Source organism: Anthonomus grandis, chromosome 6, assembly GCF_022605725.1.
Source record: "Anthonomus grandis grandis chromosome 6, icAntGran1.3, whole genome shotgun sequence".
NCBI lineage: Eukaryota > Metazoa > Arthropoda > Insecta > Coleoptera > Curculionidae > Anthonomus > Anthonomus grandis.
The window spans coordinates 20,060,568-20,066,567 of NC_065551.1; positions in this window are offsets into that span (position 1 = coordinate 20,060,568).

Consider the following 6,000-nt stretch of genomic DNA (forward strand, 5'->3'; position numbering starts at 1 on the left):
GTAAAAATGAACTCAAGGTCAGCACTCACATATCTTTTTGCCATTTTGTTCAGATGTATCTTATTTTTATGTCATCTCTATGGTACTGGTGAAGCTGATGCCATAAATATAGTACATCTTAAAAATGTATCTCTCCGAAATCATTTACCAGACTCAGTTTCATTAAAGTGTCACCTAGTAATCTTAAAGTCTCTAGTAGGACTCCCTTTAAATATCTAAGAAGTAACATGCAGCAACATTAAGTAACATTCAACTTTTAGCCAATTCAAGATCTGCCTAAAGTTTGAAAATATTCTCCAACTGCTTAACCTGCATGCAGATTTGTGCCTGATTGACAAAAAAACGTATACAACTATGACTGATGAGAAAGTGAAAGAAAATAGTGAGATTCCTTATATTTTAGGACAGGTGGTATCTTTTTATTTGTCTAGCAACAGCTTAAAGTTGACTTTGTTAGAAGCCTTGGAAAAATCGGTATAAACATCATCAGTGTGATCCCCTACAAGGGGTTTAGACGGATTCTTAAGCAATCAAGAAATTGTTTTAAGTTATAACCTTAATGAAATTCAGTGCCTCACCCCTTAGGGATAAATGAAGATATTGACATTTTTTAACATTATTAATAATAATAATAAACAAAATTTATTATTTTTCATGACACAATTACAATAATATGTACGGGAAATAGTAATAGAACTTGAAAAATAAAAGGCCATGTCAATGCAGCCTTCAGGCGATGCCAGAAACTGTTTAGGCTCAAGTAAATACCTATTAACAAATATAACAAAATATAAGAATGACGCTTTAAAGTGAAATAAAAATTTTAGATAATATAAGTTAAAAATGCAAGTTGCTTGAAGCAAGCACATATACACATATTTAATGCATTAAGGGATAAATACGGGGAAAGAGGAGGAAAAGGATTAATGTCGGGATAAATACATATACACGGTGTTTTTTATATATTGCGACAAAATTCAGAAACGTGTTCTTTGGACAAAAATTCGCAAAAAAGTTCCTATAAACATAGGTCCTAAGCCTTTTAGATTTTGAGCTACAGGGTGGTAAAATTGAAACAAAAAATTTTTTTTTCGATAACTTTAATACCCCTATTTGTCGAAAGATTGGTATACAGGGTCTGTGTATCAAGAGCCATTGACCAACATACTTTTAACATTTTTATGCTCTCCAGTGGCGTGTGTGCGGGTTTTCCGCTGAATACTTTTATAAAGAAAAATAGTACGCCACTGGTTTTTCTTGTATTAAAAAATATTTTTAAATTCCCCGTTTTATTTGCAACATTTTTGGTCCCTTGGACTTTGTCCGTTGGATGCACGGTTTTCCCTCAATAAATTAAATAACATTTTTCTACTTTGACTGATCGCTAAATTTTTTTTTCTATGATCGTTATAAAAAGTAAGTTTTTTTTAAATTTTATTTAAAATTATTGTAGTTATAAGCCTTGCGTATTTATACTGAACGTTACCCGAATCGTGTTATTCCTCATAACTCCATGTTTACGCGTTTACACCAACGTCTAAGTGAAACCGGCAGCTTTAAAATACTCACCGCTGAAAACGGACATCCCCGAACAGTTACTCCTCAAATTGAAGAACAGGTGCTCAATGAATTCGAGGAAGATCCCACCACAAGCACTAGGAAAATTGCTCAGACGGTACACATTAGTAACTTTACAGTTTGGGATATTCTTAAAAGAAACCTTTTATACCCGTATCATATTCAGCGGGTTCAGGCACTTTTGCCAGGCCATTTTCTGAAAAGAACGGCTTTGTGTCGTTGGATGCAAGAACGCATAAGGCAAGATGCACCGTTTATAAGAAAAATATTTTTCACCGATGAGGCTAATTTCTCCAGGGACGCAATTATGAACTTCCACAATAACCACATATAGCATTATGAGAACCCACATGCTGTGGCAGAAAACCGTCATCAGCACCAGTTTTCATTTAATGTATGGGTCGGTATTATTGAAAACTTTCTCATCGATCCATTTTTTTTACCAGCAAGGTTGACTGGACAAGTGTATCAAGAATTTCTTAAAAATGAATTACCAGCGATGCTAGAAGATGTCCCCATTCAGCTGAGACAGCAAATGTTTTTTTTACATGACGGTGCTCCAGCCCATTTTAGTTTAGTGGCTCGGCAGTATTTGGATATTACGTATCCAAATCGTTAGATAGGTCGGGGAACTATTCACCCTTGGCCCTCACGGTCTTCCCCCTTAAATCCGCTGGATTTTTTTTTGTGGGGCCCCTTAAATCACTGGTTTATAGAAATCCAATTGATAATGTGGAGGAATTACGTAATCGCATTATAACGTCTTGTGACATAATTCGGCAGACACCAGGAATTTTTGAACGTGTCCGCCAATCAATGCGACGTCGATTAGATGCTTGTATTGATGTTGGAGGAGCACACTTTGAACAACTTTTGTAAAAATAATAATATTACTTAAATAAATAATAAGAAATGAAATATTTTTTTATTACTTAAAAACTTGTATTTTAAATTAAAGATTGTAGAAGCAAAAGTTTTAAATCCTCAATTACAATTTTTTTAAATTGGGCTGGCTTTTATACTATATTACCTAATACAAATTTTATTATTTATTATTAAAATTGCAATAAACTAAAAAAACGAATAATTACTAGAATAAAGAAAGTCTAATCAAATCTGAGCAACATGTCTATGGTTTTTAATTTTTAGTGCGAAAACCGTGCATCCAACGGACAAAGTCCAAGGGACCAAAAATGTTGCAAGTAAATCGGGGAATTTAAAAATATTTTTTAGTACAAGAAAAACCAGTGGCGTATTATTTTTCTTTATAAAAGTATTCAACGGAAAACCCACACACACGCCACTGGAGAACATAAAAATGTTAAAAGTATGTTGGTAAATGGCTCTGGATACACAGATCCTGCATACCAATCTTTGGACAAATATCTACAGGGGTATTTAAGTTATCGAAAAAAAAATCATTTTTTTGTTAAAACTTTACCACCCTATAGCTCAAAACCTAAAAGGTTTACGACCTATGTTTATAGGAATTTTTTTCGAATTTTTGTCCAAAGAACACGTTCCTGAATTTTATCGCAATATATAAAAAACGCCCTGTATATTACGAATGAGAAAAAAAAATATATTAATTTGTATTCTTTTTACCTTTTTACTGGCGAGACAATAATAATTAAGTTAACAGTATTGGAGAGATTATATAAAAAACTTCTTTAAAAAAGTTATTTTCATGTGGCGGAATAGTTAGCAGATGTAATTATCTTAAGCGTTGGTGGTGAGTATTTACTCGAAACTGGACTTTACTGTATAAATATGAAGATGTTTTTATTTTTAAAACTTTGCAACTAAGAGAAGCAAAATGTCATTTTCGACGATTGAGCTTTGAACATATTTAATTATCCTATATCCTTAACCTTATTAAATATACCGGGTGGCGCATCGAAAACGAAACAAAGCCAATTACGGGCAGTCCATTAACTTTTTAAAAAAACGCTCGGACCCGTCGATTTTATTTTGGTTATCACTTAATAACCACAAAATCACTTTCCCACCTACAACCCCCTAAGCGGGGGTGGCACTACCCCTAAAATCTTGAATGGGAAGGAGGGTCGAGTAATACCTCATTGGAAAGGTCTTTTAATTCTCTTTACAAGGGTACTTACTTTGACGCAATTTAAGTAACTACTTTTTAAAATTTTCGCATTTAAACCTTAAAAGGTAATTCTCAATATTTTTACTTTATCATAGACTACTAAAGGTACTTTTAAGAAAAACAATGCCAGGCAGTAGGACAAAACCATCAAGTATTATGAAATTATGAGACAAAAAATGATATAGCTCTATCATATTACAGAATATTTTGACCTTAAGTCTAGACATTTAAAAAATTATCGCAAAAATACATTGAAAAAGAATTTTTCTTTTATTTTATTTTTTTATTATTCTCAGTGTATTCTAAATGTAGTACGCTGTTAAAAAGCTGATTTATAGTGCGAGACTTTGTTTTTTTTTAGGTAATACCTATTTTTAAAAATAAAAATGGTGCATACAACGGCAGAAAGAGTTGAAATAATTTAATTATTTTTTGGAAATAATCAATGTGCTAATAGAACGGCGGCATTATTTGAGCGACATGAAAACAGCAAGGTGCAGCGAAAGTATGTATTGGAGCTTGTTTCCAAATTTCGAGAAACTGGATCAGTGGCGAATCGCAAACGCAATATTCAAAATCCCGTAAGGAATGAAGGTATGGAAGTGGCTGTACTAGGGCATATTAATTTAGATTCTACATTAAGTAACCGTCAATTGGAAACTGTCACAGGTATTAGTCGACGTAGTATCCAAAGAACTCTAAAAGCTCATAAGTTTCATCCGTACAAAATACATCTTGTGCAAGAGCTGAATGAAGATGATTTCGATCGGCGATCACGATTTAGTGAAATTATGAGTAAACGAATTATTAATGATCCAAATTTTTTTGTTTAATACGTGTTTCTCTGATGAAAGCTCTTTTTTCCTGAATGGCTTGGTCAATCGTCATAACTGCCGATATTGGTCCGACAATAATCCTAGAGTGTATCGTCAGGTATACACCCAATGGTCCATTTTTTTTACCTGAAAATCTGACAGGTGAAATGTACTTAGAGCTATTACAACAGGCCATTGATCCAGCATTGACAGCTATAATTAAAACTCAAAATGACAGATACGATGAGGATAGATTGATGTTTCAGCAGGATGGTTTCCCACCACATTATACGTTATTCATGCGAGAATATTTGGATCGGACTTTTCCAGGACGATGGATTGGAAGAAGAGGTGCTAGTGAATAGCCTCCACGATCGCCGGATTTATCACCTCTAGACTTTTTTCTTTGGGGTCACTTAAAAAGCAAAGTTTGAGACTGAACCCACTTCGTTAGAAGATTTGCAAGGCAGAATTGTAAATGAGTGTCTTCAAATCACGCCTGAAGTATTGCAGAACGTGCGACAACGCTTTGAGCAAAATTTTTTTTTATTGTATGGAGAATGGAGGTGGCCATTTTGAACATTTATTATAAGCTAACACTTAAGCAAATTCGTTTTAAATCTATTTTTGCGATAATTTTTTGAATGACTAGACTTAAAGTCAAAATATTCTGTAATATAATAATAATAATAATAATAATAATAGACTGTTTATATTTTTTCATAAGATATTACATATGCTCACATAGATATAAATAAGTTTACAATATAAATACAAAGAAAAAGAAATCCATCAGTGTATATTAATTCAACATGTAACTGTAAAGAGGAAATAAAGGTCATGTTTCAGCTACCCTCAGAAGAAGGAGCTGTTAAGACCTTGAATATTACACTTATAATTAAAAAAAAAATATCGCGAACCGCATTATAAACTGTACGAGTAGAATGCATACCCTACATCCATAACTAACCGAAAAGAAAAGAAATCTAAATTATCCTAGCTTACTTATTATTTACTAATAGGAGGCAGGAAAGGAGGAACAAGGGGTACAGGTATATTAACTATATTTCTGTTGTAGACTCTTATAGTAGAGAAAAATATACATATAAAAATTTATATTTCCAAACGCGCGCCAGATCCAAACACGGAATCCCGACACAAAAGAAAGCAAAACCAGGGCGACTGATTTACTGACTGATATACTGATGTCAGTATTAAAAAGAAATAACATAAATTATTTCAATGCATTAAATATTATTTTGTTTAGATGAAAGAACCATTTTTATTGATTTTTTAAAAGCCGATGTAGATTTAGAAAAATCCCAAATTTTGTATTTATTAATTTTGGACACAATATTGTAAGAAAATGACTTTTTAAAGATGAAAGAACCATTTTTATTGATTTTTTAAAAGCCGATGTAGATTTAGAAAAATCCCAAATTTTGTATTTATTAATTTTGGACACAATATTGTAAGAAAATGACTTTTTAAAGATTT